A 13,471-nucleotide genomic window follows, 5' to 3' on the forward strand; every position below is an offset into this window, starting at 1 on the left:
AAGTAGACAATGGATGCGCCCCTCCGGGGCACAGACCTGGGTGATGAATATGGAGATCCTGGGCTGCCAGGACATCAAGATTCCCCTCTTGGCCTCACGGATGTGGTCCAAAGGAATGCGAAGCAGTACTTTTGGCATCAGCTTGGCCGCAGGAGCTGCCGGGAGGTGACGTGATATGTCATCCAACCTCCTTAGGGGCTCCACTCCGGATTTGTGTAGGGTTTACTCCATAGCCTTAGTATACAGCCAACATAATAAAAGAACCCACCCACCCCATTCTCTCCTCTCCTTCCTCCCATCAAGCAGAAGATTCAAAAGCTTGAAAGCACATCCCACCAGGCTCAAGGACAGCATCAGTTATAAGGCTATCTCAAGGCACTGTTGTAATGCAATGGTCTGTATGAATGGCATGAAAACCACCATTTTTCACTGTACCACATCATGTGAAAATAATAAATCAATTTACCAATTTATCTTGAGCCTTCCAGCAACATATTGTGTAATATAGCTTCCCCATAATAAGCACATAACTGCCACCTCATTTGGTACAGATGAGTTAAAGTGCTTTCCATTGAGTGATTTATTGAAGACAAAATGGTAACCAGATGCGTGTTCAAAGGGAAATCCGTGGAATAACTTCACAAAACAAAAAACACTCATATTCTAATTCCACTCTGCTGAAGAGGGCAGAGTGCCACAGAATTTTGAGATTCTACTTTCACAAGTAAACTGCTATTGGCAGACAAGTAAGTGTTGTACCCATCGGATTATCTGTCATAGGAGTACTGTAAGATATGGAGGGGTCCACTATCAATTTGTGCATGGTTCTATCACAACTAATTGACAGATTGCTATCAACCATAAATTGCACAGTTCTCTCAATTTGCAGGAGCTGAATCTTCCAGCTACACTGAACTCTGAAACTGTTCCTTTTGATGATGTCTACACTGAGGAACACAGGAGATGCAGAAATTGGGCTCAGTCACATTTCCCTTCATGCACATTTTTATAAAGGTCCCAGTTACTTAAGTACTATCACTGAAAGACTGCACCAACTTGGGCATTCAACCAGTTTGCAAAAGACAACAAACTGTAAAGTACAAAAAGAAAAAAAAGCAATAAATATCAATAACATGAGATGAAGAGTCCTTGAAAGTGATTCTGTGGGTTGTAGGAACATTTCACGGATGGGGCAAATGAAATTGAGTGAAGTTATCTCCTTTTGTTCAAAAGCCTGATAGTTGAGGGACAAAAACTGTTCCTGAAACGGATGTACGAGTCCTGAGGCTCCAGTGCTTTCTTCCTGGTGGCAGCAGTGAGCAGAGAGCATGATCTGGTCGGTGGGAGTCCTTGATGATGGATGCTGTTTTCCTGCAACAGTATTTTGTGCTGTGCTTCTTGTAGATGTACTCAGTGGTGGGGAGGGTTTTACCACCTTTACCTGATGGACTAGGCCATATCTGCTGCCTTTTGTAGGATTTTTTATTAAAGGGCATTGGCGTTTTCATATTAGTACTCTCCACAACACACCTATAGAAGTTTGTCAATGTTTTAGTTGTCATGCTGTATCTTCGCAATCTTCTAAGGGATTATTCTGTTATGGAGTTATTGATTATGCCCACAAGAAAATGATCCTCAGGGTTATATATGGTGGCATATATATACTTTGATAATAAATTTACTTTGAACTTTAAAGAATTGCTTAAGGACAAACCTGGATCTGGTGGGCTTGGAATTCATCCTTATGGATTCCCAACTGGAATTATAAACTGAGAGAAGTGTAAATCTGAAATAAAAACACAAATTTCTGAAACACTCAGCAGGTCAGGCATCATCTGTGGAAGGAGAAACAGAGTTAATGTTTTAGACCTCCATCAGAAATGAGATAGAGAAAAAAATGTCAGTCTTAAGTTGCAGCAAAGAAGAGATGAGGTAGTGTAGTGAATAGATACAACATAGGAGATATCTATGATAGGGTGAGGCCAGAATGGAGAAGAGTTATTAATGGATAGTTAGAGGGTGACATAGAAGTAAGATATATTCGAAATGGCATGACATGGTGTGCAAATGAAAAGGGAAAACAAAAAATAATATTGTAGATGGATGACTTGCATCAAAAATATGACCAATTCTGATATAGACAGAGAAAACAAGTATCCACGATTGGAGAAGTTTATCTTTGAGCCTTTCACTTGCTGCCCAGGAACAAAGTGAGCAGATAGAATATTAGCACAGAAATTCAGGCCTGCATGCTGATCATCATATGTCAATTGCACATAATGGAAAAGAAGCCTTTGCAATCCACAAAGGCAGAGAGGTGACCTGAAGCAAAGGCAGTGTACCATGACTGCAGTGAGTGGAGTTCTGGATGTGAATTCTGTCATTGGTTTTGTCAGTAGAAAATGCAATGAAACTGCTTGCCTCAGCTAACAACAATGACTTATTGTGAACATAGCTTTAGATTTATACTTGTAAGAATTCTCTCTGGCAACCAGAAAAAGCCAGGGGCAAAGAAGCTGAGAGCTGCAGTGATAGTTATTGGTTCAGGCAGAACTGTGCTTTTGTAGCAGTAAGTTGAAGGTCTTGTGTGGACAATGGCAGGGCGAGAGAAACCCAACCTTGTTACAAACTTGGTGACAGCCTCCTTAGAGAAACCCAACCTTGTTACGAACTGGTGACAGCCTTCCGAGAGAAACCCAACCTTGTTACCAACTTGGTGACAGCCTCCCTAGGGGAACCTGGCTTTGTTACCAACTGCTCTTTGGAGATATTTCCTTTGGTCTAGATGCTCAATCAAAAGGGAAAGATGTCCTGACAACACATAATTTATTACCTGGCTTTTCTATAACTACAACTCTATAACTATAACTCTAACTCTAAACTTTCTTTCTGTTACTGTTTTTTCTCCTCCACAGAAGATGCAATAGCCATGAAAGCTCTCCTATTTTGCCAGAAGCTTCATACACATTCACTTTAATGTCATCTAAATAAAAGGTCAAACACTAATACGCAAACGTCTTTGTTATTGGCCTATTTATCATTTGTGGATCCTTGTAATCATAAAGTCGGGTGTGAACCCAGGAGTAAGGAATGTGAAAAGTTTTGCAGCTGGAGCAGGGAACAGATGTGCAGGGCCAGAGGTGAGTCAGAGTGTCAGCAGTGAGAGTTTACACACAAGCTGAAATGGAAACTTACAACCTGAAACTTACGTTGAAGTTGTTATACCCAAGGAGGGGCTGAGCACTTATTGAATGTGTCATTGCTAACAGCCTTAGTGGTAACCATGCCTTTTATTATTTATGCCCCATCCTTGATGAAAAATGAGGATTTAGTATATCGGAAAGTTGGCCTGAGACTTTTGCAGAGTTTGAAATGTAAACAGTACAAGGTCCTTTTAAATATGACGAGATTTGACAACCTCCCCATGTTACTGCTCACTATTTACAGATAAAATGAGGCAAAATGGATAGGGACAAAAATGGCAGGGATACCAACCTTGTGGAGTCTGGCCCTGATTTGCATTCAACAATTGCAACATATTTAATTGGCATCATTAAGATAATAATTTTAGGTTATAAGAAAGAAAGTCATGTATTTACATTGACCAGTAGAATTGGGCCTGTGTCTTCAGCATATCATTCTCCATAACTTCTGCTATCTACAACAGGATTCTACTACTAAGCACGACGTTCCCTTCCCTCTGCTCTCCACTTTCTGTGGAGACCAGTCTCTACATGATTCCTTTGTCCATTTGTCTCATTCCAGTGATCTCCCTCCTGGCACCTATGTCTGCAAGCATGAAAAGTGCTACACTTGCCCCTCCACGTCCTGCCACACCGCCATTCAGGGTCCAAACAGTCCTCCCAGGTGAGGTGATACTTCATCCATGAGTTTGTTGGGGTCATCTAATGTCTCTGGAGCTCTCAGTGTGGCCCCCGTTACATCAGTGAGACCTAACGTAGATTGGGGGAACGCTTTCTCAGGCACCTTTGCTCTGTCCGCTGCAGAAAGCAGGATTTCCCTATGGTGACACATTTCAATTCGACTTCCCATTTCCATTCCAACCTGTCAGTCCATGGCCTCCTCTACTGCCACAATGAGGTCACACTCGGGATGGAGGAGCAATACCTCATATTCTGTACGGGTAGCCTTCAATCTGAGAGCATGAATGTTGATTTCTCTAAATTCTGGTAATTCCTTTTCTCTTTTTCTCTCTAATTCATTTCTCTCTTTCCATTTCCCATTCTGATTTCTTTCTCACCTCTTCTCTTCTCTTCTCCTCATTGCCCATGACCACCCTCTAGTGCCTCTGCTCCTCTTTCTCTCATGGTCTCTCCTATCAAATTCGTTCTTCTTCAGTCCTTTACCTCTTCCACCTGTCACCTTCCAGCTTCTTACTTCAACCCACCCCTCTCCCACACTCCCACCTGGTTTCACGACCCATCTGCCAGCTTGTACTTATTCCCCAACCCCTACCTTCTTATTCTGGTTTCTGGCCCATTCCTTTCCAGTCCAGATGAAGGGTCTTGACCTGAAAGGCCGGATGTTTATTTCTCTCCATAGGTGCTGCCTGACCTGCTGAGATCCTCAAGCATTTTGTGCATGTTGTAAAATCGCTATCTATTTAAGTACATCACTTTGAGGGCACGAGCAGGGTGATGGTGAAAGCTAAATAGATTTAAAGACAACACTGAAGAGAAACTGCTGTAAGCTTTGTTACTCTTTCTACGTTCTGAGTACTATTTGTTTTGATGCACAAGAACCAGCAAATATTAGCTGTTGTCCTGCTTTACCCTGCACCGGGAATTCAATAAACTTAAAGTTTTTAATATTCAACATTGCATAGGAATTTCATCATCTCATGCTAATCAGATACAAATTTTAAAAAATCAATTTTGCTGGAAAGAATTATAACAAAATCCTTTAAATCTATCTTATAATATGCACTGTTTTAATGTTACTGCTACAAAATGTATTATCTTATATTTGGTTTTTAAAATTCAGCTCACGCAGATCATGAATCATGTTCAGTCTCTGTATTCCAGCACATACAGTCACCGAGAAATAATTTGTTCTTGAGAACCCTTCATATTCTGAACACTTGCTTTGAGCTAAAAAAAAAGAGCAGAAGCAATAGAAACAGAGAACATTAAAAAATACTAGAAAGGTCATTGCATCCCCTCGTCTATACTCAAGCCTTCTCGCTTTATCCCAAGTCTAACTCTTTCAGCCAGCCCTACTCCTCCCTCACACATGCTAATATATCAAAGTGAACTTCCATGAGTTCTGCCTTCTGACCATTCTCTGGTTGCAGAAGATTTTTTTTTCAGTTCACTAGTTCATTTCTTGTTGACTATTTTAAATTGAAAGCATCTGGTGTTGGTGTTCTCCACAAATATGTAGCACACTAAACAAAAACTGTTTTCCTTGTGGCAAGGATGTTGTCAAGTATCTGATTTCTTTCATGAATAATGAGAGTTTGGAACATGGGTAGAGGGGTAATCTTGAAATTACTTGCATTTACCTGTAGCCTGTCATTTAGTTAATCTTTGTACAGCACAAATTTGAAACAAGAAAAATCCATCGCACACACAAACACAAGTTAAGGTATTTTGACGAAGGGTCTCGGCCTGAAACGTCGACTGTGCCTCTTCCTATAGATGCTGCTTGGCCTGCTGCGTTCACCAGCAACTTTGATGTGTGTTGCTTGAAGTTCCAGCATCTGCAGAATTCCTGTTGTTAAGGTATTTTAGGTCTGTTGGTAATGTGCTTGAAGTTAATTCTTTCGGGAAGGACTGCAATATTTGGTGCATTGAAGAATTTTCATTCTCTAAATTAATGGGAATGTTTTGGCTCCATTGAACCTTTGCCCATGTGCAATCCTGGCAGAAAAGGGAGCCATTGTTTCTATTCCTTTGAGCCGACAAGTTGATAAAGCAGAGCAGGAAAGGACCTTCAGAGTAGACAACCTATAAGAGAGGAGGAAGGAGCAGAAGGAGAAAGAAGAATCTACAAATAGTCCGGGAAGAAATTGCCCTTTATGCATTCAAGTGAGAAAAATGCCTAGATATTCCATTTTAGCGAAGATGTGCTGATCAAAATTAGTCATACATTGCAGACACAACAGGAGCTGCTGAACTGTGAACAACATAGCTGCTGAACGAACATAATGCTTGCAACGGTGGCTCACAGTCTCATCACCCATATGCATTTAAAACTGATGATTGAAGCATCAACATCAGATCCCAGTGTCCTCCTCACTCCCACACATAAGGAGGTTACTGAGGCTCTCCACAGAAGAAAAGGCAAGTTCATCACTTTCTGCTTGGTTAGAGGACACCAAAAAGGGTTCTGCAAATAATTCTAGGCTTCTAAACTATGTCAATTATGAGTAAACACATGCATCATCATGAAGCTTCAACTTCAAGATGCAGAAACGTCCCATGACCAAAAAGAGATTCAATGCGTCAGAAGTCACTGGACATTGATCTTGTAGAGAGGACCTTCGGTCTCCTGCTGGATACCTAAAGATTTTGGATGATGCCTTCAACTTGCACTTGTTTGCTTTATGTGCTGTTCTTCTGTCATTTTTTTTTAGCAAAACAAATGGATGTGAGGGACAAAGATGATGTACACTTGATTCAGACACTTACTGATTCTTCCAAGATTCTTCCTGTGTTCAGAGGGCTAGGTGTTTGCCAACATTTTTAGAGCAATAAGAGGATGTGAAAGAGGGTAAAAGGAAAGCAACATATTAGGATGCAGTACCTTGCATGCAGTCAAGAAGAGTCTTGCATTTCCAGAGAGGTGATATCCAGGCCACTGCTCACATAAGGATGCAGTTCATATTGGCCTGAATCCATAAAATTCTGATGTTATTTATTAATCTATTGCATGGCATCTTATCAAATGCCTCTTCTGAAATCTAAATAAGCTATACATAGTCCAATATGTTTGTTTATTTTCTCTGTTAATATTTGAAATATTTCAGGAAGATTGATGAAGTGTGACCTATCCTTTGGAAATCTACTCATCAATAACTCTTTGTTTTAAAACGCTCCTATTTTCTGCTTCATTCAAGGATCTATTATTTTTCTTACTATGGATTGTTCTCTGAGTCAGTATGCTCTGACTTCATGACTTCACTACTTAATTTATTACGTAGAAGTTCAGTAACGGCTTTTTTTTATTTATTGAGATACAACGTCAAATAGGCCCTTCTGGCCCTTCGAGCCGTGCTGCCCAGAAATCCATGATTTAACCTAGCCTAATCACGGGACAATTTACAATGACCAATTAACCAACTAGTACATCTTTGGACTGTGGCAGGAACCGAAGCACCCAGAGGAAACCCATGCATTCACGGGGAGAACTTAAAAGCTCCTCACAGACAGAATCAGAGTCAGAATCTGGTTTAATATCACCGGCATATGTCATGAAATTTGCTAACTTTACGGCAGCAGTACAATGGAATCTCACTAAATACATATAGAGAAAAAAACTGAGTTAGATGAAGTGTATATGTCGAAGTTAAAATATATAGTTAAGTTAAGTAGTTAAAAAAAAACAGAAATGAAAAAGTAGTGAGGTAGTGTTCATAGTCTCAATGTCCATTTAGAAATTTGGATGGCAGTGGGAAGAAATTGTTCTTAGATCACTGAGTGTGTGCCTTCAGTCTTCCGTACCTCTTTTCCGATGGTAACAGTGTGAAGAGAGGGCATGTCCTGGGGTGGTGCGGATCGTTAATGATGGACGCCACCTTCCTAAGGCACAGCTCCTTGAAGATGTCTTGGATACTATGGAGGCCGGTACCCATGATGGAGCCGACTAATTTTTCAACCTTTGCAACTTACTTCAATCTTGTGCAGTAGCCTCTGCCCCCCACCCCCATACCAGGTGGTAATGCAACCAGTCAGAATGCTCTCCATGGTACATTTGTAGAAATTTTATGCTTTAGTTGATAAACCAAATCTTCTCAAACTCCTAAAGGAATGTAGCTGCTGTCTTGCCTTCTTTATAGCTGCGTCAATATGTTGCATCCAGGTTAGGTCCTCAGAGATATTAACACCTAGGAATTTGAAATTGCTCACTTCTGATCCCTCTTTGAGGATTGGTTTGTACCTGGGATTGGAAATGAACCCAAGTCGCTGGTACTGTAAAGCATTGTGCTAGCCACTTTTGGAAAACACATTTTTGCTTTGATGTATTATTCCATGGAAATGAAAATCAATAAATCAGTAGAGACAAGAAATCTCAGGGAAAAATTTAAAAAATGCTGGAAATACTCAGCAGGTCCAGCAGCATCTGTGAAAAGGGAAATAGTGTTAACTCTCCAAGTCTAAGAGCCTTCATCACAGCACGTTTTGTAGACATGTTTCTCCTTAAATAGAAGTTGGTACTGGTTGTCTGTTATTCACCAGTTCAATTAATTCATCATTTTTTCTAACAAGTTATTAGTTATGTCAGATAGTCATCTACAACTCCCTAAATTCTTTTAATGGGCATAAATTTAATTCATTTGGACCTGGGAAATTATCCTCTTGAGTTAGTTTACTGAATACTTCTTTTTTGATATTTAAATGCAATTCCAATCTGATCTTTTGATGTCACACCCATCTTAACTGTATTCCTTCTGCCTGTATAAATATTTCATATTTTTACCATTTCATACCTGCTGTTTATATTTATTCAATTCATCCCCATCTCTTGACTGTCCTTTCTTTATTTACAGTATATGCTGCAGAATATTTTATTAATTTATTTTATATTTCTTGAAAATTCATTTCCATAGTTCGTTTAAACAGCAATTTGTGTGGTAACATGTCTTTCCCAATTTCTTCTTCTTTTCCTAGTTCTGAACAATGGCTGCTGATGCAAAGCATGGTTTCTCTTTCACAAAGGCTGCCTAACTGTTGATTTCTTCGAGTATTTCTATGTCTGTTTCAGATTCCAACATCCGTACTTGTTTTGTTTTTCTTACATGGTCTCTTTTATAGACTGCCGTGTTCATAGCGCACAGTTCTTCCTTGACCTCTATTTTTTAAAACTTTTATTCAGTATCATAAGTGTTTGGTTTTGTTTAACTGTATAATCTTTTCATGGACTACTTTGAACACCATTTTAAATATTCTCCTTTGATTAGTTGTTTCCATTCTTATTCTTCACTTCTCCTCCCTGGTCCATTTCCACTACTAGAACACGACAGGAATTCTCGCTATTGAGTCATTTACGCACTGAGTTAGAAAAAGCCCTTTACTAATTTTAGCAACTCCTTTCCTCTTTGCCATTTACCTTTGGCTTTTAGCAAATTATTTCTGAGGTAGATGGAATCTACCATAATTATACGGTATATTATTTGCTTAAGCTCGTTGTTTACATTCTTTCTTCTCCACTTCCTTTCCACAATCATGCATTCAGCAGATTATGATTGATTTTTATTATCTTTTATCTGTGGATTCCATTTTAGCTTTACTGATAATTGCATTATATCAGTTGCCATTATATTATCTCCAATAAATACAAGTAGACTACCTCACTTTACGCTCTTAATCTCTCTAAAATATGTTTGTCCAAAATTGAATTAGGTAATACTGTTTTTTTTTCCAATTACTGCAATAGTAAATTGACTTAACTGTGATAAGATTGTATTGCTATAAGGAACATTTCTGGGTTGTTTCATGTTGCTCCTGAAATAAAACCAGATACATTGCTTTCCTATGCAACCCCGACTTTCTCTTGGATTTGCGTTACTAATGACAATCCAAAACGGCATCTTTGTCCAGAGGTTCATTTGAAATGAATACCAACACTAACAACGTTTTCTGAATGACCTCATAATCTATTGTTTTGTTACAAATTGTATGCTTCAAATTTTAGAGATTTTTTGGGGGGATAAACTTCCAAAACTTTTCTTTGGGCAACACGCAGGGGGAACGTAGAGGATTACATTTTCATCATCTTGTGGTTTCCCCAGAGCAACCCTTGGAGGATTCTTGTAATGGGTACCCCTTGGTACATTCTTTCCATTCCCAGCTGATCAGCGAGTTCCTGCATAGCACAAGTCTTCACTGACCATGTGAACATGTCAGAATAGATTTGAAAACCAGAAGACCTCATCTACAGCCTATCATCGTCATTTCTTTAACTGAATATGGCCTATTTCTTTAACAGGCCTTATGTTTTCATGCTCTATAACTCTATGATTCCACGAAATTCCCAACTCTGATTGCCAACCATTGTAGTCTCATTTGTCTGTGTTTGACCCATATAGTTCTAAACACTTTCCACCAATGTATTTATATAAATGTACTTTAATTGTTGTATTAAGTGTCTTTTGAATGGATCTGCCAGATTTAGGCAGAAGTCCTGACCCAAAGAAGACACCGAACATTGGTACACTTACTGGCATATTGTTAATAAATAAAATGAAAAACCTTGCCAAAAGTTGAAATGGCAAGCATGTACTTAAGGAGAAGATGAGAAATTTTTCATAATAAATATTGATGAGTCTTGGCGAAGATTTAAAACTGTCTACACATAAACTTACTAATGATCAAATTTACTCTTTAGACTCTTGTCAGCAAGTGCACAATGAATGGCAATATATCTAAGTAGCACTCAAATTCACTGGTAATGATGCCCAGTTAGCTGCTTGATGTATAGACAGGCCATTAGGACAAGTGCTACTTTCACAAAAGTGCTCTGTAGGTTTGATAATGATTGGAGTAGCCAATTTAACTGTTCACCAGCCTTTGGATGCCTGTTATTTGCAGAAGCTTCATTTCCTATGCAAAAAGTAGCTTCCTGCACTGAATGTAAGTGAATTGGATGGAGGCTTAACAACCAGATTAGGCCTTCTATCTCAAATCTACAGTTCCTGAAGATCCAAAGCAACACACACACAAAATGCTGAAGGACCTCAGCTTCCTGCTGCTTCCTGCACCCATGCTGAGCTCATTAACTTAATCAAATTTGCCTTCAACTTCCACCCTGCCCTCAAATTTACCTGGTCCATTTCTGACACCTCTCTGCCCTTTCTTGATCTCACTGTCTCCCTCTCTGGAGACAGTCTATATATTGATAACTTTTATAAACCCACTGATTCTCACAGCTACTTGGACTATACCTCTTCCCACCCTAACGCTTGTAAAAATGCCACCCTATTTTCTCAGTTCCTCTGTCTCCGCCGCATCCGCTCTCAGGGTGAGGTTTTTCATTCCAGAACTAATGAGATATCCAACTTCTGCAAAGAAAGGGGCTTCCCTCCCTCCACCATCAACGCTATTTTCACCTACATCTCTTCCATTTTGCTCACATCTGCCCCCACCCCCGGGATAGGATTCCTTTTGTCCTCACCTACCAGCCCACTAGCCTCTGTGTACACCACATAATTCTCTGTAACTGCCTTCATCTCCAACAAGATCCCACCACCAAGCACATCTCACCCCCGCCCCCACCACTTTCCTGAGTTTGCTTCCTCAGCGACTCTCTTGTCCATTCATCGCTCCCCACTGATCTCCCCCTGGCACTTATTCTTGCAAGTGGAACAGGTGCCACACCTATCCCTACACCTCTTTTCTCAATCAGGGCTCCAAACAGTCCTTCCAGGTGAGGCAACTCTTCACCTGCAAGTCAGATGGGGTCATCTTACTATATCTTGTGCTCCCAGTGTGGCCTCCTGTATATCAGTGAGACCCAGCATACATTAGGAGACCACTTTGCCGAGCACCTATGCTCCATCTGCCAGGAAAAGCAGGATCTCCCTGTAGCTACCCACTTCAATTCCACCTACCATTCCCAATCTGAAATGTTGGTCCATGTCCTCCTCTACTGTGTTATGAGGCCACATTCAGTTTGGAGGAGCAACACCTTGTATTCCACATGGGTAGCCAACAACTTGATGGCATTAACATTGATTTCTCAAACTTCTGGTAATTGGCCTCCACCCCTCCTTCACCATGCTCTATTCCTGTTTCACTCTCTCACCTTACCTCCTTACCTGCCCATCAGCTCCCTCTGGTACTCGCCCTCCCTTCCCTTTCTTCCACAGTCGTCTATCCTCTCAGATTCCCCCTCCTCCAGCCCTTTATCTACTTCACCAATCAACATCCCAGCTCTTTACTTCACCTCCTCTCCCTCTCCCGGTTTCACCTATCACCTGGCACCTTGTACTTCTTCCTCTCCGCCCCCACCTTTTCCCCTTCCTTTCCAGTCCCGAAGAAGGGTCCAGCCAGAGCATCAACTGTTTGGCTTGCTGAGTTCCTGCAGCATTATTTGTCTGTAGGTCTTCTATCTCCCTCTTCTGTGCCTAAGGATTTAGAGCAACTGGCATTGTGACCTCTGAGCCCTCCCTTATTGACTTTATCTCTCCAAGTTCTTTAGTGCATTCTAGCCCAAAGCTGCTATTCAAATCCTTTCAGTCGACAGATCACACTAAACAATTTTAACATCCTCCACAAGAAGTAGTCCTTCCTATACGGCTCTGTCAACATACATGTAATCCAGAACATTACAGGAATCTTATCCATCCCCTCCTCTATAAGCTAGCTCCACAGAGCTGTTTTGACATACACAGCTTGTGCAATTCAAGCAATGGCTTTGCTTCCAGTTACAATATAGTCACTTCCAGAAATAACAGAAATATGTCCTCTTCCCTGTCCTTTATCTCAACTGCTTGCTGCCTCTGACTGGCACTATTCGCAGAAGTGGTTCTGCAAATTATTATCTAACAAAATGACAGAAGATCACTGTCAATATTTTTAGATCCAGTAATAAATGTTGTACCACTGCCCCTGTCATCCAACATCTAGATGCTTACCTATACCAGATTGTTCAAAATGTTACTCAACTTTTGAGCTGGAAACCAACTTCAGCTTCTGAACATGCCCTGTGGCATAGCACTGATCTGGCCAAGTTGTCATCAAAGTTAATATTTCCATGTTTCCTAGAAATCTCTCGCTGGTGGTTTTCTCCCAAAGTTCAGAATTGATTCTCCATCAAATATCAAATATCAGCTAAGTGCTAGGGGTGAATTTCCATAGGTACATCCACACTAACAAAACAGTGATATGACTTCATACCTCTCAGTATCCTGAATGGTGGTTTATGCAATTCTTACAGCTTCATTTAGCTCTTCCAGCAAAGCGACAAGCAGCCCAAACTGCACAGTCACATCTCCTTCTCTGTTCAGGTAAAAATGTACCTCTATTCATTTTAAATGCTGCAGATTTTTGTCATTAGTTCAGCTTATTAACCCATCTTAACTTAGTACAATGAAAACAGAAATGAACAGGTTTAGGAAAAGAAGTGAAGGTGCAAAAAACTGCGGATATTGAATTGTACTAATGCAACAATTTAAAATTGGGTGTTCATTGCTATCTTTTAATAAATAAGGAAGTTAATTCCAAATAGATTTTACCATTTAGATAAGCTATCACTATTAACAGATCATTTTTTTTTATTGACTTGATTA

At 40.2% G+C, this 13,471-nt stretch overlaps 1 protein-coding gene across 16 annotated transcripts in view; it reads right to left on the minus strand.

Moving 5' to 3' along the window:
• Positions 1 to 13,471, minus strand: part of jakmip3 (Janus kinase and microtubule interacting protein 3) — a 325,135-nt gene that overhangs the window by 242,784 nt on the left and 68,880 nt on the right. For 13 of the 16 annotated variants that reach the window (XM_063071788.1, XM_063071787.1, XM_063071780.1 and 10 more), the window contains exon 2: positions 1,715 to 1,786. The exons of the other annotated variants lie outside the window; for them this stretch is intronic. The gene's annotated coding sequence lies outside the window, so the exon portion shown is untranslated. The remainder of the gene's footprint in view (positions 1 to 1,714; positions 1,787 to 13,471) is intronic. 16 annotated transcript variants of the gene reach the window in all.

The sequence above is a fragment of the Mobula hypostoma genome, chromosome 19, assembly GCF_963921235.1.
Source record: "Mobula hypostoma chromosome 19, sMobHyp1.1, whole genome shotgun sequence".
NCBI classification, from domain to species: Eukaryota; Metazoa; Chordata; class Chondrichthyes; order Myliobatiformes; family Myliobatidae; genus Mobula; species Mobula hypostoma.